Source organism: Pinus tabuliformis, chromosome 1_2, assembly GCF_031772625.1.
Source record: "Pinus tabuliformis cultivar Carrire ecotype Pingquan chromosome 1_2, CPIR1, whole genome shotgun sequence".
Taxonomy (NCBI): domain Eukaryota; kingdom Viridiplantae; phylum Streptophyta; class Pinopsida; order Pinales; family Pinaceae; genus Pinus; species Pinus tabuliformis.
In genome coordinates, this window is record NC_142298.1 from 987,884,903 (window position 1) to 987,908,433 (window position 23,531).

The 23,531-nt window shown below is 35.0% G+C and overlaps 1 pseudogene; it reads left to right on the forward strand.

The window, feature by feature from the left end:
• Positions 1-7,021: 7,021 nt before the first annotated feature.
• LOC149209359 (fatty acyl-CoA reductase 1-like) lies at positions 7,022-18,927 on the forward strand (annotated as a pseudogene).
• Positions 18,928-23,531: the final 4,604 nt, after the last annotated feature.

Consider the following 23,531-nt stretch of genomic DNA (forward strand, 5'->3'; position numbering starts at 1 on the left):
ATGACCCAATCCTCCATAACGATCATCATGTTCCTCCCTTGTCACGGGCCCTTGTACCTTCTATCATAAGGTCACAAACAACCCCAACAAGTCCTGTAACAGTCAACAATCCTTGCTTCTACATGCAAGGTCTCATCATAGACATCCATGGTAAGATACTCCCTTGCATTGGCAAATTACTTTTGCTCTTCCCTGCATACGGTTCATCTACCAAAAGCTCAAGTGAAACAAAAGTATCAATAGTACTTACATCATCATCATGAGGCTCCTCCATGTGAGTATCCTCATCCACCCATGTCTGCAAACTGCACGATCCTGGTCCAACTTGATCAACCTCAAGTTCATCCTTCATTGTTGTCACATTTGCAACATTCTCAAATATCACGACTTCCTCTTCCTGGTTAGCACAATCTGCAACTTCATCCTGCTCCATTGTCCAGCCAAGTTGAAGAAGTTCGTCTTCAACATTCTTTTCAAGACTTCATGTTCCTTTCAAATCTGGGTGTTCTCTTCTTTCATTCGCTTCAACCTGTATAAGGTAAGCAAGAGCTTCCCTTCGCATTCTTCCAAACCTGCCATGCCTTGTTGTTCAGCTTGGTCCAAGCACTAAGCTTCACCTCTACTAAACCTGTTTCACCATTCACCAGCTTCACTAAGTTCCCTGCAATCATGAACCAGCCCTTGTTCCACTTGTATGTGAAACCAGCTTCCTTCACCTGCAAGTACCTGCTTCCGCTGTCATCAATTGTCAAGCTTCTTCAACCTTGAATAAGCTTCAATACCATCTGCACTTCGTCACGAGCAACCCTGCTCTGATACCAACTGCCACACCCCTACACCTGCGGTAGTCTTTCAACCGCTTATAGCGAGGTGCAGCACTACCAACAGTTTTCTTTTCACCAATACTTACAATTGTAGACTACACCTAACATTCCATAGATAGTTTATTTTTTGTTACCAAGTATTATCTTTATCCTTTATATAGATGAAAACCCATACATATTCATCATCAACAACAATTAACACATATACAATTGCACAACAGTATAAAGGGAGGGGCAACTCCTTGCAATATGAGTCTGTCCGATTCAATATATATAATTTTCCATTTTTACAAAGTACAAGTTAAATCTTGGGAAACCGCAAATTTACACTTAGAACAATGTAAACTTTGAAACGGGAACTATAAACTCAAAACGGGAACTCTGGCCAAAAATCCCTGAAAAAACATAAAAAACAGTGCTAAAAATGAAAAGTATTGATGCTGAAATAACACCTTTTCTTTTCTTGGGTAAATTTTCAACATGTTTTAAAAATGGCGGTGAAAACCAATATTTTTGCAAAAATTATCCAAAAAACACCCTCAAAACGAAAAGGGTTAATTCTGGAAGAACACTTTTTTTTTTTAAAAGTAAAATTTCAACATTTCGAAATAATGCCATGAAATATTTTATCATGACTCTGAAAAACATTAAATTTAAAAAAATAATGAAAACATGAAATTTAAAAAAATAATTAAAACAATGAAAAAACACAAAGAAAAACAAAACATAAATTAAAAGAAAAAGAAAAAAAAAAAAATTAATCATAAAAATGTAAAAAGAACAAAATTAATGATAAGAATTAAAAAACTAAAAAAAAAAAAAAATTATAAACAATTAAATAGTAAAAAAAAGATTTTTAAAAAAGGGGGAAAAAAGAGTTATCTTGTAAACCAAAAAAAAAAAATGGCAAAAAAAAAAAAATATATGGAAAAGAAAAAAAAAAACATTTAAAAAAAAACAAAAAATTAAGTAGTTGAAAATAGGAAAAAAAAAAAAAAAAAAAAATTAAGAAAAAACAAAAAAATTAAAAACTACTAAAATTAAGATTAAAATGTTGTTTACTTAAAAAACAAATATAAAAATATATATAAAAAACAAAAATAAAAATAAAAACAAAAAACAAAAAATGTTAAAAAAATTATCTCACAAATCATAAAAGAATTTGGAAAACAAAAAAACAAATATATATATATATATATATATATATATATATATATATAAGTAAAAATAGCGAAATTAAAAAAAAAAACATTAGAAAAAACAGGGGAAAAAAAATAAAAAATTAAAACAAACTATTTAAAAAAAAAAAAAAACAAAAATAGAAATTAACTAAAAAAATTTAAAAATAAGTAAAATTACTATTAAAAAAACAAAAATAAATTCAAATTACAAAAAAAAAATGCATATTTTTTTATTAAAAAAAAATGTAATTATTTTTTATTAAACATAGATATTTTATTTTTAAAAAAATTATTATTATTATTATTTTTTAAACAATCTTTTTTATTATTAAAAACAATTTTTATTTTTATTTTTATTTTTTATTTAAAAATAAATTATTCAACCTACCTTTTATATTATATAAAAAAAAAAAAGAGACAAAAAAAATAAAAATAAAAATAAAAATTTAAACCTACATTTTATATTTAAAATATATATATATATATATATATATATATATATTTTTTTTTTAAACAATGTTTTTTAATTAAAAAAACAAAAAATAAAAATTTACATTTTTTTTAAATAATTTTTTTTATTAAAAAGAAATTATAATTTTTTTTTAAAACAATTTTTTTGTTTTTATTTTAAAATATAAATAATAAAAAATAGTTTAATTTTTTTTAAACCAATTTTTTTATTATTATTATTATTATTATTATTATTTTTTTTTAAATTAACATTTCTTTGTTTTTTATTTAAAAAAAAATGGTGGCCCTCCGCCCCCCGGCCGCCCGTGGTGGCGCTGCCGTGGGCAGAGGGCATACACGCAGGCACCTCCTCCCAAGCCAGCGCCACCACAGGCGGCCGGGGGTGCAAGCCCTCCACCCACGGTAGCGCCACCACGAGCGGAGGGCCTCCAATTTTTTTTTTTTTTTTTATAAAAAACAAAGAAATGTTAATTTTTTTAATTTTTATTTTTATTTTTAATAATTTTTTAAAATTCAAAAAAAATAAAAAATAAAATAAAATAATTTGTTTTAAAAAAAATTAAACTATTTTATATTATAACAAAGTTTAAAAAAAAATGTAAATTTTATTTATTTATTTTTTAATAAAAAAAAAAACATTTTTTAAAAAAAATGTAAATTAAATTTTTTTTTTTTAAATATAAAATATAGGTTTAATTTAATTTTTATTTATTTTTTTAATATAAAACGTAGGTTGAATAATTTTATTTTTAAATAAAAAATTAAAATTAAAATAAAAACTATTTTTAAAAATAAAAAAGGTTGTTTAAAAAAAAAAATTTAATTTTAATTTTTTTTTAAATAAAATATCTATGTTTAATAAAAAATAATTATTTTTTTTTTAATAAAAAATAAACATTTTTTTGGTTTTTTTTTTTTTAATTTGAATTTATTATTATTTTTTTAATATTAATTTTATTAGTTTTTAATTTTTTTTCGTTAATTTCTTTCTTTTTTTTGAACTATTTTGTTTTTAATTTTATTTTTTTCCTCAGTTTTTTCTAATTTTTTTTTTTTTTTTAATTTCTCTATTATTACTTATCTATATATATATATATATATATATATATATATATATTAATTTTGTTTTTTTGTTTTCCAAATTCTTTTATGATTTGTGAGATAATTTTTTTAACATTTTTTGTTTTTTTTTTAAATATTAATTTTATTAGTTTTTTAAATTTTTTTCATTTTTTTTTTTAACTATTTGTTTTTTAATTTCTTTTCCTAGTTTTTGCTAATGTTTTTTTTTTTTTTGCAATTTTTAGTGACTTATATATATATATATATATATATTTTAATTTTGTGTTTTTTCTTTCCCAAATTGTTTTATGGTTTATAAGATATTTATTTTAACATTTTTTATTTTTTATTTGTCTCTTTTTATATATAATTTTATATTTGTTTTTTAGAGACAATTATTTCATTTGGATTGAAAATTTAATTATGTATAAATATGTAAAATATCGAAAATGCAAAATATCGACCTTCTTCTTTAAATATGCAAATCAATAAAAACCTCACTACAAAAAAAATAAAAATAAAAATAAAAACAAGAAGATATGAAGAAGAAGACCACTTCCAAATTTATTAAATTTACAAAATAATTATTTACATTTCATACATTAGAAAAGTTAAAGTCAAAAAATAGATCTTTTAAAAAAAGGGTCTGATGCAGAATAACCACTTTTTTAAATCAACATGAAAATCACTACCATTTTAAAACTTAATGTACATAAAGAAATAAAAAAAAAATTAAAGTGCCAAAAACTATGCTCTAAGAAAAACGTGTGTTCTGCATCACCCCTTTTCAAAATCGGGTCACTTTTTTGCTATCTCTACAAAACGGGTAACAGTATCAGTTCCTTTTTCAAAGTTTACATTGTTTTAGCCAAATTTCCAACTTTTGGCAAACTCAGTTGCCCAGCTCGTCGGCGCCTCCACACGGTCGCCGCACGACTCACCATCCCTTTGTTCACCTCGTCACACGATCGTGTTGTTTGCCCAACTTGGGTGCGCCTCGTCATAACCAAGTCGCCACACATGGGCACCTCCGCACGAGTCACACCTTCGTTCACAACTCCAACACTTCACTGTTTCCATTGTTTCGTCGTGCATGGCACGCCCTACCCGAGTCGCCTGTACGCACGATCCTTCGTTTCGGCATGCATGGCGCGCCCTCGCCCGACCGCTTGTCTGCATGTCCACCCGTTCACCCAACTCGTCCGTCAGGACTCGTTCACCCGAGTCGCCACACGACTTCACCCAGGTCGCCTAATGACCTCACCCGGTTCACCCAAACGACTTCACCCAGGTCGCCCGATGACCTCACCCGGCTCGCTCGAACGACTTCGCCCAGGTCGTCCGACGACCTCGCCCTTGCGCCCGAACGACCTCACCCGAGTTTTCCACCCGACGACCTCACCCGAGTTCGCCCTCGCCCGAGTTTCTTGCACGAGTTTTTCGCCCGAGTTTCTCACTCAACTTTTCTGAATGAGTTTTTTCACCCGAGCTCCGCCCGTCGTGCGCGCTCATCCACGCACTGCAAAACTCCTTGTTCAAACTCATGTTGGCCGAATGATGATCGAATGATGGTCGTTTGCCTCCAAACGCCCTCCAATATATACGGGCGGGTGACGGGTTATGTCACTCGGCCGACCCATCCCCAACGCCCAAGCCGACTCGTTCAATATGTTCACTTTGCCCGAGTGGAAGGTCCGCCCGCCCAACTCGTGGGACTGCCCTCTCAACTCGCCCAACATTGTATAAACTCGTCTCCAAAACACTTCGCTCGCATTCATTCATGTCTCCTTCGCACGGTGAACTCACCCTGCCCATCACATGGACCGCAGGGCCTTACAAGAACAGATTCGTAGGAGCAAAGGCAATACTAAATCTCTGGTTACGGTTATGAATACAACTATGCTTCTTGGTCTTTACTTAAATTGCAATCAATAAACAACTAAATTCCATAGAGAAAAACAAATCACAGTTTTCAAAACAACCAAAGAAGTATGAAAATAGTACCATGGAAAGCGGCGTAATCAAGTGGCAACAATTTCTGAGTTTCCGCGCAGAAGATAGAAGAAGGCGGGAGTTTTTTTTTAAGGTTCAGATTGAAGTAAAATTCGAAAACACTTGGCTATACACGAAACACGAACACAAATAAAACTGTTTTTATTCTTGAAGCTTCTGCCGATTCACGTAAATTTTATCGCCATAGAGGGTACACACGTTATTTAATAAGATTAGTTTATTTTACACCTGGAATTTTCCACATCGCGCGCTACCTTTATCTGAACTTCATCACTGCCCGGCGCGCCCGCTGCCCGTCGTCTGACGTAAACTGCTCTCCGGCGGTGTCAGCGTCACCTCTACTGTCGCGAAACTGTGTGCAATCGAAGCGGCGGCTTTGGAGATGACGGGCAAGCGTTTCTTTAGTGGCAAAGTGCGGAAAAACGGTAAACTTATAACACGTGGTATCCTCCAATAGCATTAGGAAAAATTACACAACGTACATTTCTGAATGTCTACTGGTTATGACCCGTGGAACGTGGAGGGAAGCGCAATCATTTCACAAACAAACAAATAGTATATAAAGGTCTAATATCTAGAAGGTGTTTATTGATGTTTTCTTTGGAATTTGGGTTGCATGATGATTTGTATTTTGAAGGTATAAATAAATTTAATTTAATTTTTTAAATAATTAAATTTTAAAAATTAAATTTCTATTTTTAATTAATTTTTATCTAATTTTAGATAAATTAATTTTAGATTTAATTTCTATTTATTTATGGTAATTATGATTTGATTAATTAATTTTATAGAATTGTAATGAAATTTAGTTATGAAATATTATATATATATATAATTAATATGGGAGGGATGCATGGAATATTTATATTAGGAATATCTAGAAAAAGGAATTACCTTTTGTGGTGCAACAGAGCCGTTAAGAATCAACATTGAGAAAAGTTTAACAAAATGTCGATATCTCTATCTATATAAAATTAAAATGATCTAAAATAGTTAGATTAAACATGTGAAAGGATGTCACTCTAGAAAGAAGAATATGTGAGTAGCACATTATTGACCGTTGAAAAATAAAAAATCCCTACCTACTTTATTGATAACTTTCTGAGTCATCGGAAATGGATCGTTGGGTTCGGTAAAGCTGGTTCCTGAGCTGTTATATATACGTTTGTTTCTTCAGAGATTGAGCGGAAGCTTATTGGGACTTTTTATATGATTATGTGCTTCGCCTTATTCCATTCTGCTTCTTTTGCTCTGTGGCTGGAGTGCGGATATCATATTGTTTATTGCCTTCCAGCAATAATTGTGCTGTTTGCCTCAACATAAATTGCGTATGTCACACATAATACGAAGCCGTGAACACGAAAAAGTTTGAAGATAGATTATTTATGTACAACACGTACGCTTGGTCTGATAAACGCGTAGTTTCTGATATTTTTGTGTGCGAGTTGCAGACTTATCAAAGTACGATCGATGGCGTCAAATATTCTTGGCTTTCTCAGTGAGAAGAACATATTGGTCACTGGATCAACCGGTTTCCTTGGAAAAAGTATTAAATATTTCAGAGACTACGTTTTTTTCTTCTAATATATATATGATAATGAAGATTAACTGCTGTTTACTTGTTCCAGTTTTCATCGAAAAAATATTGCGGTCGCAGCCCGGGATAGGGCGCATTTTTGTTTTGCTAAGGGCGAATGATGCCGAGTCTGCCAAAATCCGATTGAAAAGTGAAGTAAGAAATCTGATGATGTCAAAAAATTCGCATAAATTCTCCTATCACTGTCAGCGTCAAAAATTGGCCAATGCTCTGCCTACGAATGATGTCATTTCTTTGCTATGAATGACAGGTTTTGAAACTGGAGCTGTTCAGTAGATTGAGGGAGCAACATGGAGACAACTTTGAAAGATTCGTATTCGAGAAAGTTGTTCCTGTGGTTGGAGACATTGCAACGGATCATAATCTTGGAATTGATACGGAGAGCAGCAGAGAGCACCTCTGGAGAAATGTGGACGCCATTGTAAATATTGCAGCGAGCACCGTGTTTGATGACAGGTTCACCGGTTATATTTCCAGTGCTGATTAATCTTGACAAGCTGATTACTCGTTGCCATTAGGAAAGCATTTATGTCTGAATGTAAAGACTAACAACTTTTCGCACAACCTAGGTATGATATTTCTCTGAATGTCAACACAAAGGGAGCTGAGAATATTGTGGAATTCGCGAAACGATGCCGTAATCTTCAAATCCTCCTGCACGTCTCCACTGGTAAGTCGACATATTATGATTCTATCTATTAGTTTTAGAAAAGTTTATGAAAGGTTTAAAGAAGAAAAAAGCTTTCTTAAACCATAACAAATTTACATTAATTTGGTAGTTAAGTTGGCAGGTATATTTGATTAAAATTGGATTTTTTTTAACTGTATTTTATTTGTAATAATTTTATGGAGGCTAGATTTTTGGAATAGTGATAATTTAGTTATTAATATTATGTTATTATTTTCGCGCTCATCCATCTTCAATTTACCTGAATTTCTATGTAGATTTAATTTGATTTTTTTAAATATAGAGATTTTAAAATTATATTAATTTTTTTTAAATAAAATAATATTTACACTAACTTTAAATCTTTATAACAATGTAGCAAAATATATATATATATATATATATAATTAGTTAATATGTATATTAACTATAAATTAAATTCAATAAAATTTTAAAATAAATTTTAATTTTCCACTTTATATAAATTAAATAATTTCTTATACTTAATATATCTCATAACTTTATATTTAAATTTAGTTTTTTTTTTTTTTTTTTTTTTTTTCAAAAGGTGGAAAAACCTATCAAACTCAGTTTGTCAAACTAACAGTGAGGACAGCCATCTCTGGCTGCTATCCGCGAATGTCAATTGACACATCACTGTTATCAAGGAAAACCACGCCACCTCAAATAACCCGCTGGTGGTCCGTAAGGGAGCAGGCTTTCACTCCTGCCAGATGCCTCTGGGTCTTCGGCCGTTAACCTGTTTCCTTACGTCCGAGGAAGACGAGCTCTTATAAAGGTTTTTTTTTAAATTATATATATTAAATTTTTTTAAAATACATGAAAGATAAATGCCACCATGTAACTATACATATTACTATAGTTCTAATAAAATTGAAAACAAAATTATTTATATATATAGATGTGAAATTTATAAAATGACAAATAATATTATTAATAATAAGGACAAGTATTGAGAGAAATAAAGTGCAAATTTTTCTTAAGCATTTTTACTCAAAAAAGGTTTGTATTTTCTAAGATTTTATCTCTCTTAATTCATAGTAAATCAGAAGTTACCTTGTTTTTCAGTATTTTCACTCAAAAGAGATTTGTATCTTCAGAGATTTTATCTCTCTTAATTCATAGTAAAGCAGAAGTTAACATAAATCTATATTGATATATATTATTATTATTATTATTATTATTTTATTTTCAAATTACTTTTATATAGCCATTCTTTTCTTTTTCCACTAGAAAAATCCGTAATTTTTCATTAGATTTGGAAAAATTACATATTGTAGATGCTTTACGCATATGTTGTTTGCCACTATGGACTATGATCATAAGAGAAACATAAAGAAACTATGTGTATCTATAGCCAGATATACCTCACAGGGCAATCTGCTATAATTTGTTGTATAAAAACTATCAACTGTGACTATACATTGAGCCTCACAAGGCTCTCATGATTTGTTCTGTACATTTCAGAAATATCATTTGTATTGTTCAAAATATATAACAAAAAACAAAATAAGTGCCCTGTTCAGTGATCAGGGTCTCGCTGATATGCTTGATCTATGTATGGCCGGTGATAATACTGGTATTCATTTGTCCCTTGCTGCTCGGTAATCTCCCACACACCCCTGTGCATCAGCGCGACCTCCTTGGATAATTTGTCAGCATGGCTGTTATGCTCCCTGTAGATATGAGAGCAAGAAATATTGTTAAATGCTGCTTTGAATATAAATACTTCATTTAGAATGATGCTGAGTGTGTGAATGTGACAATCAGATATGCCATTGAACCAATTGATAATAATTTTTGAATCCCCGAAGATGTTTATGTTGGTACAATGGTGACCCAGTGTGAAGTGTAGTAGGTGGCGCAATGTTATGAGTTCAACATAGTTATTGGTTCCGACACCCAAGCCCATTTTGACTTTATAGTAATGCTGTGCGTTGATGTATAAAATGAAACCTCCACCGCATCCATGTAGATTTGCAGCCCCGTCAAAGAAGGCCCATGGTGTGTTTGTGTCAATACACGGAGGTGGATGTGGTCGGCGTTCTTTGGGTGGCGGGGGATCTGGAAGCTCCCTAAGTGCTGATATAATCCCTGCCTCAACCTGTGGCCAATGAGTAGGCCTGTTTTCAAAGATATGGCGATTACGAGCTTTCCATATGTGCCAATTGACGAGTATCGGGAGGTTTATGATCTTCGTTCCTTTGTGTCTATGAGCCCATTCTTCCCATGCGATGTTCAGGTCATCTCCCTCCCAATGCACATTGTATGAAATTGAATTTGATAGTGAGATCCACAGGTCTTGAATAACCCTGCATCGCAGAAAGAGGTGCTCTGTGGATTCTGATGCACCTTTACACAGTATGCACCAGGTGGGCCCTTGAAAAGCTCTATGTGAGAGCTGCTCCCCTGTAGGTACCTTGTTCCTCAGCATGCACCAGAAAAATAGCTTGGTTCTTGGTGGTGCCGTGAGCTTCCAAATGCTTCTCCACCAAGAAGGGATGATATCCGGTTTTTTATGTAAATTTAGAACGATGTACCCGACCTTTGGGGAGTATTTACCATTCTCAGCCTGGCTCCATATTAGTTCGTCCGGACCCTCTTTGATTCTGATATGGGATTCAATTAAAGCTGATCTGAATTCCTGCCACTCCTGATGCCATCTTTGAGGAAGGTCCATCTGATGCGCCGACCTCCATGCCTGATTAAAAATCCCTGAGTTCTGCTGGTCAGCAATATGTGCAAAAACTTTGATCTCTCGTGAGTGAAGATATCTGATGAGGTCTTGAGAGAGGATATGCCTACCTCCACTGCCAATCCAAGGATCCAGTCCTATTCTAGCCAGGGATCCATCATTGATCCTCCACACCAAGTTGTCTCTGACTAGTGGCAATGAATGAAGCAACGCCTTCCATACAGTTGAGATGCCTGTTTTCTGCCAGCTAGGAAGCCTGACCCAGTCCATCAAGTCTTGGGGCCAGATATATTTATGATATGATAGGCGGGACCATAGGTTCTGACTAGTCAACAAGGACCAGCCCATTTTGGCCGCTAGGGCTTGTGCAAATAGAGGAAGATCTTTTAGGCCCCATCCCCCCCACCGCTTTGGTAATGCAATCTTTTGCCAGCCGATCCAGGCGAAAATGCGTTTGTCTTGATTCCCGGCCCAGAGGTATCTGTTGCACATTTTCTGTAGTCGAGCTAGAATATGTCTGGGAATCCACGCAAGAGCCATCCAGAAGACTGGGGTGGCTTCCAGGACTGTTTTGATAAGCACTAACCGACCTGCCCTGGATAGATATCTGTGACTCCAACAGATGAGCCTTTTCTCCAATTTTGTGACAAGCCAGACCCAATCTGCTATCCTTTGACACGTGGGCTTTAACTAGTAACCCAGATATTTTAGACCTCTATCCATTGGATGGATGCTGTAAGGGAATACCTAATGAGCATACTGAGATTCATGAACAGTTGTGCGGGCGAAAGTGATAGTGGATTTTTGCTGGTTTACAAGCATGCCAGTAGCAATTGAGAAAAGATGAAGGATCCGGGAGAAAGCCTGGGAGTCTCTGATGCTGCCATCCAGCATGATAAGAACATCGTCCACAAATAACAGATGAGTGAGGTAACAGTCATCAGTGATCTTGAGGCCACTGAGGGATCCGTCTCTCTTAGCTGTCATAATTAATCTACTTAACCCTTCCATGACAATAAGAAATAAGAGAGGGGATAGGGGGCAGCCCTGTCTGAGACCCCTTTCAGAGTGAAAGAAATGGGAAGCCGATCCATTGATGAGGACACTGAAAGTAGGGGTGGTGACGCATGCCATGATCCAGTTGATGAGATTAAGAGGGAAACCCAGGTGAATGAGGAGCATTTTGATATAAAGCCAGTTGACCCGGTCAAATGCTTTTGACAGGTCGATCTTGAGGATGATGCTTTTGAGATGTTTGGACCAAATAGAGTGGAGGGCTTCTTGAGCGGAACCTATAGCTTCATGGATCTGTCGATCTTCAAGAAAAGCAAATTGCTGGGGAGAAATATTTTTAGATAGGATGGGTCTGAGGCGATTTGCAATAATCTTGGAGATGATCTTGTATAGGCAGTTGCACAGAGATATGGGATGATAGTCATCAAAGGAGGATGGGGTGTCAGACTTAGGAATGAGGGCAATAAAAGTAGAGTTTATAGCATGATATAGACAACCAGATGATCTGCTCTCCTCCACCACCCTCAGTAGGTCTTGTCCCAATAGTTCATAGAAAGCTAGATAGAATTCGATTGTCCAACCATCCGGGCCTGGGCTTTTATCTTTCTTGAACCATTTTAATGTGCTTTCCAATTCCCCTGAGGTGACAGGTGCAATGAGGTCATCTGAATCTTCCTCATTTACATATCTGGGGAAATGATTTGCCACATTTATGATCTCAGCCAGATTTGTGCCAGGTGGGTTCCTGTAAATGCTCCTGAAATGAGAAGTTTCGAGCTAAGAGAGCTTGTTGAAGGTATCCGCATTACCTCCCTCCAGGAGAGGGAGATTCCAGATGGTATTTGTGACTTTTCTTCCTTTTGCATAATTTTGAAAAAATTTAGAGTTTTCATCGCCAGCTTTAAGCCAAATGGCTCTGCTTCTCAATCTTTGTGATTCTTCCCTTAATTTGAGAATATGAGCCTTTTGGTTCTCCAACTCGATCAAGCGTGCCTTTTCTTCTCCTGTGATGAACCCCAAATTCTGATCATCCAATAAGGAGCACAGTTCAGCTTCAATGAGGTTGAGCTGAGCGTTTTCCCTGCTAAGCTTATCCTTTGCCCAATTGATAGCCTGATGCTTCAGCATGGAGAGGTTTTTGTAGAAGCCTTTTGCCAGGGATGCCTCTCTATCGATGGGGTTTGCAACCCAGAAGTCAGTAACCAATTTTATGAAGTCCGGGTCCTGCAACCATGTGTGATTGAATTTGAAGGGAGCTTTCGGCTTCTGGTGAGGGCCAAGAATTTCCAGATAAATAGGGGAGTGATCAGATATACCCCCCGAACCGACCCATTGCTTGTAATGATGAAGTTGTTGAAAGAGCGGACCCTTCATCAAGAATCTGTCAAGTCTGCGGGCCAATGCCGCTGCACCCACTCTCCTGTTCCTCCAGGTGGGCAGAGGCTTTTGCATGGGGACATCCATAAAATTGGTTTGTTCCAAGATGTTTGTCATATACCCAGTAATGGCATCTACCTGAGCCGAAGATCCCCAGGATTCACTGAAGCCCAAAGAAAAATTTAAATCCCCACCCAAAATAATGTGGTCAGGGGTCAGTAAAGAGAGGTTTAGGAGGTGAGACCAGAAAGTTTCTCTCTGGTGGCAGGGGCCATAAACATTCACAACACGGAGGGTTTTGCCGAGCTCTGCAGAGAAGACATCTATACCCATGAAGCCAGTTCCCCCCCAGGATGCATCAACCCTGATGATTCTAGGGTTGTATCCGATAGCCAGCCCCCTGGATCTTCCAACCACATCAAGAGCCATGAACTTCCAACTCGAGGCCAGAGCTTGCAGAGAGTGGGTGATATTCTCGGCCAGTCCTAGGGTCTCTTGAAGCAAAATGATATCAGACGTCTCAACCTCAAAAAGTCTCCGTAAGGCTAGTTTCTTGGGGGCACTAGCCATGCCCCTGCAATTGAAAGATAAGCATTTCATGGGGGAACGCTTCTCGGGGTATAATTTGCTCTAAGGACCCCATCAAGAGTGGATTGACGACCGGAGGCGACCTCCGCCCCCGCACACAGAATAGCTTTAGATAGATCAGTCTTTCTACCTCTGGAAGTCAGAGGTCCAGGGCCCGGAGTAGCTAGCCCTAACCCGGCCTGATGGCTAGGCGTATCCATGGGATGGGAACGAGGGCGAAGAAAATATGGGTGGGAGATAGAGGTCCCAGAGGAAGTCGGCGAGGTGGAGGATGATGAGGGGGGAAGGGAACAGGAGCAGTAGCGACGAGGGGGGGGGGTCGACAATTTACAATGAGCCAAAGAGATCTGAGCAGATGATACAACCATAGATGAAGTTTATCAAGAACTATGGAGGAAGGGTTTAGAGAGATACCCGAGGCATGTGCGGCTTCAGCAGCAGCACGAGCTCTGGTCATCGGCGGAGAGAGAGTGCCGAGTCCCTTCGTCCCAGACTTTTGTGGAGTAGCTTGGGCGGCAGGCGAAGACCCCGGAGGTGGACGAGATATAACCGGAGAAGCTCCTCTAGATGGAATTGGAGTAGTCTTGGGGGAGTCCTCTGGTTTTTTGTTGAGCAGGCACTCTTTGTAGAGGTGTCCCACCTGATGACACCATCTGCAACGAAACGGGACGCTTTCATAATCCAAAATCTGAATCCTGCAGTATTTCCCCCACTGAAGAGTAATCTTCTCCTCCAGTCCTTCACGTGTGTCCAAGTGTACCAGCACACGAGCAAGGGTTCGATTCTTCGATTCCACGAAGGTTCGATCATGATCTAAGTAGGTGCCCAGAGCATTTCCAATTCTGATGAGAACATCCTCACTCCAGTACTGCAGTGGTAGCCCTGGCAGTTTAACCCACAAGGGTCCTGCCCCAATCTGTTCGCGCTCCGGGTCGAAGAGGGGGCTCCACCTCTTGAGAAGAACCAGAGCCATCTCAATATGCCAGTACTTTGCCAGTACCAGATCTGTGTAGACTTCCTTTGCAAAATGGAGAGAGAACCATCCTCGGGGCAAGACATGAACATCCGGTAATTCTTTCAGTAGGGCACCCCAAATTTCCTTGACCCATTGCGTCAACCTATTTGCAGAGTAAGCACGCCCTCGCACATGTCCGACCAAGACCGTGCGTGCCATGACCGCAGCTTCCCCGATGGCCGAGGTCTCGCCAAACCTAATAGTAATATCCTTAGTAGTCGCCTTTATGCACTTTGTTTTCCTCTTCTTGGTACGGGGGGCCGAAGGGTGGTCAACAAATGGATTTTGGACACCCTCAGGAGAGATGTTCTTGACAGGTTTGATGTTTACCGCCGGGGTTTCGAAACAACCAGAAGGCCGCAACCCAGGCACAGGGGGGATATTAGGGCCAACCACGGGAGCATTAACCGGGGGCGTCGGGAGAACAGTGGAGATGGGTGGATGAGGATCAAACAAGAGTGAATGAGGCGTGTAGGTGGATAGAATGTGTAGAGTGCCCAGAGATAGGGGAGGAGCTTCAAGACCTGGAGAGTCCACAGGGGGCGGCTCAGAGGAAGAGGGAGCAGCGTTATAACCAGGCAAAGTAACAATAGGCAAGACGGCATGCGAGGTATAGTCTGATATCGGGAAAGGTTCAGAAGCCAACAAAGAGAAATTAGGGTTATCGAAAATAACCCGATCCGGAAAAGGGTCCGCGGAGTAATCCACAAGATCTGTCTCCATATTCTCCTCCATTACAGCCAGCGGTCAGTAGTGGATGGCGATGGGTGTGGAAATGGTTAAACGGCACCGGCGAGAGGCAGTGAAACGACTACGGTACAGGCTACAGCCTGCAAGATTATGCAGTAAACCCTATGCAATTACCCTAATCCGGCGCGCTCCATCTTTTCATCTTTATATAGCCATTCTATATTAAATAAATAAATAATTACAAAACTTTATATAATCTTTCTTTATTTTTTACGATAATATAATTATTCTTTTCTAATATATCTATGATTCGATAAATGGAACGGCCACAAAAATTTGAATTAATGACTGATCATAATTAATACTTTAATAATATACTCAATTATCATCACATCTTCACATTATTAATAACTTGTTATTTCATATTTTTTAAAGGATAATAAATATTTTAATATTTTGATAAAAACATATTAAAATATTTTTAATATAAGTTGAAAACAAATATTTCACTTACCATTCTTATTTAATTATATATTTATTATATAATGTTCGTGAGGATTATTTGAGTCCAGAGGCAGAAAGTAATTGGTGATCTAACTTACCCAAAAAAAATTATTTCACATTTGTATCTTCATATTAAACAGAATTAAAAATAAATTATTAACACTGACAAAACAAAAGTTATGATTATCAAATCCAAGAAGGACACTTGCGTTAATTTTATGTATGACAATAGTAACTTGGAGGAAGTGTCTTCCTACAAGTACCTAGGAATTGATATTCATCACAAGCTCAATTGGAACTATGGCATTGAGAAAAGGATTAATGGGGGATGGAAAGCTTATTTTGGTCTTGAAAATAATTGTAAAATGACAAACCTCGTAATGTGGGATAGAAAGAAGTTTCTCTTTGAAACTTTAGTCACTCTGCTTATCTTATATGGATGTGAGGTTTGGGGTTGTAGCATTTCTAGAGAATCGTGGAGAAATATTGAGCAAATCCAGAAACGTTTTATAATGTATAACCTCAAAATTAAAAGCAACACACCCTATCCTATTCTCCTTATAGAAGTGGGTCTTTCCCCTATGGAGAGCCTAGCTATGACTAGGCTTCTATTGTATAAGCACAAACTCAATAAGATAGGAGACCATAGACTTCCTAAGCTAGCTTTAAATTCAGCCAAAACCAACTAAGGTTCAAACGAGGTTAAAAATATTGTTACTTCTAAGTTCAAAGAAAAAATGTGGTGTGAGAAAGATTTAGCAGCTAAAATAAAATTAAGATATTATAAGTTGGTCACCAACCCCACCCTAGAAGATCAAAAGTAGCCAAGATTAGAACCAACTCTCATGAGCCCCATAGTGAAACAGATTGTTGGGCAGTTCCTAAAACACCATGGATGGAAAGGTTCTACCATCTTTGTGAGAATATGAACATCGAGGATGAAAATCACTTCCTCTTAGAGTGCCCAGCATACAACCACATTAGATCTCAGTTTCAAAATCTTTCTTTTACGTTGTCAAAATTACAGTGAGCTCGTGAGGCTTCTCTCCAAGCTTTTTTAATATAGGAATAAAATCTTAAATGAAACTAAATAATTTGTTTCTTTAGGTCCGATAGACCAAAGTTTGGTCTTAGTTGACATTAACCACCATCATCATCATCATGGTAAAAAACATGTAAAACTTAAAATGAAAATGCTGATACATATTTTTAATTTTTTGATATTTCATAATAAAAGAAGAACCGTGTGAGGTTTACTAGTAATTAAGTGGGGTGCTGAGTTAAATATATATATATATATATATATATATATATATATATGCATATGAGTTAAAAATAAATTATATTGTTTTTATTTAGATTATATAAACACCATGTACCACTTAAAAGTCAGGGTAAAAGAAAAAACGTGTTTAAAGTGGAACAGGGAACAAACAATCATTCTTATTATTCTTATATATTAGGAAAACAAATAGCTGTATCAACTGTCACTGGACTAATATATATGGAACGTACAAAAGCTTACGTTGTAGGACGTAAAAGTGGACAAATAAAAGAGAGTTGTCTGAAGCTGGGGCACACTTTAATGAACGGTAACGGACTTGACGGCGAAAGTAGTCCACCTCTGAGCTTAGATATTGAAGCAGAATTTGGCCTCCTAGAGAAAACACAACTCAAACAGCAGGCCTCGTCAACTACTCACACTGCAAGCACAAGTTCGGTAAAAAGACGCCAAAGTGAAGCGTCTCAAAGAATTAGGTTTGGAAAGGTGAGTCACATAGACGCGTATTGTAATTTGCATTGATGTCATTCTGTAAAGGAAGGTATTAGACTAACTCATTCATTCATGCAGGGCAAGAACGTTTGGGTGGCCAAATACATACTCATTTACCAAAGCTATGGGAGAAATGCTAATAGAGAAATTGAGGGGAAATGTTCCAGTTGTCATCCTCCGACCGACCATTATTGAAAGTACTTTGGCAGAGCCCTTCCCAGGCTGGATGGAAGGCACCAGGTGCCCATAAATATCGATCCTTTATTGCTGGAATCTGGATAGCACACATAAATATTTCATGATAATGTTATTAATATCACTATCATATCATTATTCACATTGATCATGTGTTTTTTACGGAATATCACGCAGAACTATGGACACCGTTATAATAGGGTACGGAAAAGGACAAATTTCATACTTCTTAGCTGACCCAGAACTCATTTTAGACGTGGTCAGTCACTTCAATTCGCCTATCTATCTCGTCGCATATGGTTGTTCCTAAATATATAGATTGCTCAGTATTTACATTTGATTGTTCAATTCCTTCTCGCATAAGGTCCCCTAGCTATGTTGTTGTTCGTAAATACATAGACTGCTTAGTATTTAGATTTGATATTGTTCGTTTGATGATTAACAGATTCCCGCAGATATGGTTGTAAACGCAATGATCGTAGCTATGGTCGCACATGCATACCAGAACGGTCTCTTTGTTTATCACGTCGCATCATCTGTTGCAAATCCATTGCGTAACTCTGTTGCAGCAGACGAGGCATATAAGTATTTTTCGAAGCACCCATGTGTTGGTAAAGATGGGAACATAATTCATGTAAAACAGCTCCGTTTTCTAAAGAGCATGAGCAGCTTTCGCCAATACATGCATCGACGTTACAAAGCACCCCTAGAGGTAATTAATCTTTAATATATACTCCACAGCTTCTTTTATAGGTCATCTGAACTTCAATACGTACGTGACAGCTAGTGGTGGTGTTGAAAAACAGGTATTCAATGTAGTGAACAAGGTCTTGTGTTGCAACTTCACAGAACGTTACAAACAGATGCTTCGAAGATACAACAAAGTCATGCGCTTAGCAGAGTTGTACGAGCCATACGTCTTCTTTAACGGAAGGTTGTGTCGCGCCGCTTAAATATATTTTCTAATACATAATTATTAAGCTGTCATTTTTACCATAGCTGACCATGTTACGACTCACAGGTTTGACATCACAAACACTGAAGGCCTCTGGAAAAGGATGTCAGAGGAAGACAAGAAAGCGTTCAACTTTGACGCCAATTGTATTGATTGGGTTCGTTACTTTTCAGATGTTCATATCCCTGGACTAGTTAAATATGTACTGAAGTAAGAAAGGATGGAGCTGCCAGCCTCCAAATCTAGTAAAAGTCTTCTATTTTATGCTATGACTATGAAGGGGTACAGAGGAGTTTGCTGAAGGAGATCAGAGGAATTTGCTGCTGTACTTAAAATTAACTCAATGTGCTACCTTGTTGGATATTTCCTAGTGATGCAGCGTTACAAGTTCCATAACTATTTCAATGAGCAGCTCTGTCAGATTTTTTTTTGTGATGTACGAATCAAAATTCCACTGAAATATGGAGTGTAATGTTTCTTCCATTATTTATTTTTATTAGAAAATCATTATTAATATATTATATGTGCAGTATGGTTTATTCTTTCATCCATAATATATATATATATGGATTTTTATGCAATATCAAATATTTTTATTCTATAAGATTATTATTTAATTGTTAGTACGTTTATTTTATAAAAAAATCATTATTAATATATTATATGTGGAGTATGATTTATTCTTTCATCCATAATATATATATATATAGATATATATGTGGATTTTTATGCAATATCAAATATTTTTATTCTATAAGATTATTATTTAATTGTTAGTACGTTTATTTTATAAAAGAGGAGAATAAATGTTAAATTATTTTTGATAGAATGATTATTATATGAGTTTATCAATGTCATATCATTATTTATATTAGTTTTTATTGACTTTTAGCATTAAAAATATAAATGATATTAAAATGTTTTATTATAGAAGAGATATTTTTACGTGGATGTCTATAGTAATGAATTTTTTTTTAAGTCATCATTAGTTTAAGTTTTAATTTAAATTGTAATAGATTATAATTGGAAAAATTTCATAAGAGTAGTTTAGAGTTATGGAAGAGATTACTATCAATATTAAGAAAACAATGATCATTTTAAAGTGGAAGTCTCAAAACTCTAATAACATAAAAATGCTCCAATGAATGGAATCTTATATTCTGCTATTTTAAAATGATACCTTTTATAATTATAGTGGAATAATGCAATTAAGATGAATATCCTAATCCCTTTTATTAAAACATGCCCAAGATTATTAAAGCATATTCAAGATTCAATGCAAATTATTTCCAATAAGCTCTTCATATAAGTTTGCTTTATTTTTTCATAGATTACTTAGAAGATAATAAGAAACCGTTGATTAAAGTTAAAGAAATTTATAACCATGACCAAGTTTATCCATGTCTTGAAGTATTTCATACATTTCTATCGATTATATAGAATTAAGTGAAAAAAACACATATATTGAAAAGGAGAAAAAAAAGGATATCTACTTGGTGTTGTTTAGAGGATGATTCTAAAGATTTATATATAAACAATTATTATTTATAAGAACACAACTATTTTCAACTCTAATAGGATTGTGGCTTCTTCATCCAGAATCAATTTTTTCATATATTTATGAATCCACATGATTCTTACTTATGAGCACACTTCTCAAACTACTTCACTCATAAAATTGACACCAACACAAACATTTAAAAGCTCTATCTTATGGATGTACATCATAGGTGCAAGAATTTAAAAGAACACATCTCAAAGGGTGATGGAGTGGCACAATACACCCCATTGTTGTAATAAAGCGAAACGAAACTATTAAAAATAAAAATACATGAAGTGTGGATGTCTTTTTTGTAATGTGAAGTAGGTACCATAATTTAGGAATTTTAAATATGATTCAATATATACTTTTCATGGAATGAACAAAATATGGTTCATTTGTTGATGAATATGCCACCAATGTTTGGGGTTAGTGTTAGTTGAGGAATTGTATTTTGGGTACAACAACCTATGTATATACATTTCATTTTCTCTTATACAAATTGTCATTTAAAGCCTTTGATGCTCCATATATAGATGCATTGCTTAGAAAAATTCTAGTTAGTCATTACCAAAAATTTGAGGGATGATTTTAAGTCAACTAGGTTCTCAAGAATATGTTAATGCAACTACGTGTATGCATTCTTAAAAACACATAAGCTTTCTTGATCATATAACCTTAAGCGCTACTTATATTTCCATGCAGTATATCATATGGTTTACCAAGTAATTTTTTTCAAGACCATAGGTGTTAAAAGAACATGCTTATTCCTATGTTTATTAGTAAAAGGAACAATTTTTGCATTGTTATGAAAATGCTCAATGCACCTACTAGAATCATTAATAAGCAGTTGTGAAGGAATAATTTTAAAGGACTACTTTTAATAGGCGATGGAGGAGATTTTGGATTTTTCATTATTTGTTTCAAATAAGTTTACTATTTAAACAAAATTGTTTTTATATCTCATACACTTTTTAAAAATTAAACAAAATAGAATATATTGTTTCTCTTTAACTGTAGCATATTAATCAAATTGAGAGCATATTCTTTTTAAAGGAAATTATTTAGATAAATTCAATCAAATTGAGAGAACCCACTTTCTTTTTAAGAAAAATTAATTCGCTAAATTTCAAAAGTTAAAAAAAGGGCTATTTTTTTCATATTGACATTAAAAATAAAAAATTTCCAACTTAATTCATCAAAATATTTTTCACCCTATATATACTTTTCTCCTAAAAATAAAATATTTCTATAAATATATGATACAATTTCATAACATTTACACTGAATCCATGATTATTTATCTCAAATTATATGAAATATTCATTACAAATTAAGATTTATGTAACTAATGGAACTACGGGGAATACCATAAAATTATATTTGAAATCAAGCTATGTATTTACATCAAAGAAGAGTTGCCAAGGCTTAATATTTTTTCGTTACATGTATTCAAATACATGTAAATAGTATACCATATTGTATTGTAATGGGAAATTCTTTTTCCATCACATTTTTGTATGTTCGATCTCCTTCAAAGTCTTATGAATGGAAAAAACAACCTTTATTAGTGTTTTTTTATTCAATTTTAAATATCCCCAAAAAATTTAAAAGTGAACTAAAATGTGTGCCTTATTCATGAGGTTTTCAATAAATTTAGAAGGGGTTAAAAGTATGTTTGATATATTTTTCATAATTTATAGAGCATGAGAAAAGAATACGATGTTAATTGCCATATTTCATCATTGGATGAAGAGGAGAACTTGGAAATAAACTTGACATTTTCATTAGTTTAATGAGAATGAAAATATTAGCAAAATAAAGTTTCATATTTTCATTTTTAACAACATGAAAAGACCACCGAAAGAAGGCTCTTTCTTGAGAGACACTTCACGGGATGATATGCATCTGCTTCTAATTTTCACAGAACCAACATAAGAAAAGTAAATTAAAAAGTAAAATGGTATATCAAAGTAAGGCCACTCATTGCAATGGCCTCTCACAAAGTTAATATTTGGTTGTAAGATGGAACCATTATTGATGCAAATTCAAGAGGTAAAGTGTGAATACAATGGTGGTAATTCAGGTTAAAGAAAATAGAAATGCAATAGTATGCAACTAGGTGTTGATAAAAATTATCTATAAGCAACCATCAAGAACCATAAAATCTAATGGGAACACCACTTTTATATGGTATGGCTAGAAATAAGCTGAAGGGAGGAATTCCTATCAACTTGATGAAATCATAAGCTTGAAAGAGGGTTCTTGGGCCTAAAAATTAATACATCATGACCAACAAAATGGAAATCAAGTGCTACTCTAAAATATCCGTGAAGGGTGGACACTATCATGTAAGTTACGATATTGAAAACCTTCAAAACATAGAACGAAATTTACCTAAGTAAAATATTGTAATCCATTTCGACATTAACAAATTCACATGAAGGCGTCATTGAGGGAATAATACCATACCATGTGCATTCATATTGGGAGATGCATATTGAGGAAAAGATGACATAATATATTGAGCATATGATAGGGGGTAAAGGGTTTTTATATTGGCAGGTATAAAAAATGGAGCTCAAAGTTAATGAGAAAATACAAAGGGATATAGAAAATGTTAATGAAAAAATGGATACCTACAATATCTATGGAAAGTAGGGGTTTTTTAAATTGGAAATGTGTATTGAGTTTTTATTGGTAAGGGGTTAAACAATTTGACTTATAGAGGTATTTTCAATATGTAGTCAAATTAAGGGTATTGTTTAGTATGCCACAAACACACATGATATGTTACAGGTTCATTGAATGAAGCCCCCATGCAAATTTGACCTTAATTGAAACATCTTTACCTCATAACTCAGTAGGAAAAACATGAAATATTCCCTGGGGTTGCAAGATATGTCTATCAAAGGTTCTCAATGTAGTTTTTGAATAATACAACAAAGCTATACTGCATTTTAATAAAAATCATAGGATCTAAGTTTGAAAAAAAAATATTATACTAGATACTTGTAAAACAAGAAAGAAGAGAGAATAAAACTGTTAAGAAATTTACTAATGAACCAAGGAATGATCGAGGTGGATTCCTAATCACCCAAAAATATAATTCCTCAGATCGCAGTAAAACTAAGACTGGGTTAAAGATCTAACCACAAGATTTCTAATGGCACAAATGATGCCGCAATCCGAGTTCGTGTGTGGAAGTTACGCCGAGTTAAATTTTCTGGTCAAATTGGGAAAACATGATAGATTTAGCAAAGCGCTAGACAAATTTGGAGCATCACTAACATTGGCAGTCTGGCCAAATTTGGAGGCTTGGCAGATAAATTTAGCAAATGCCAGACA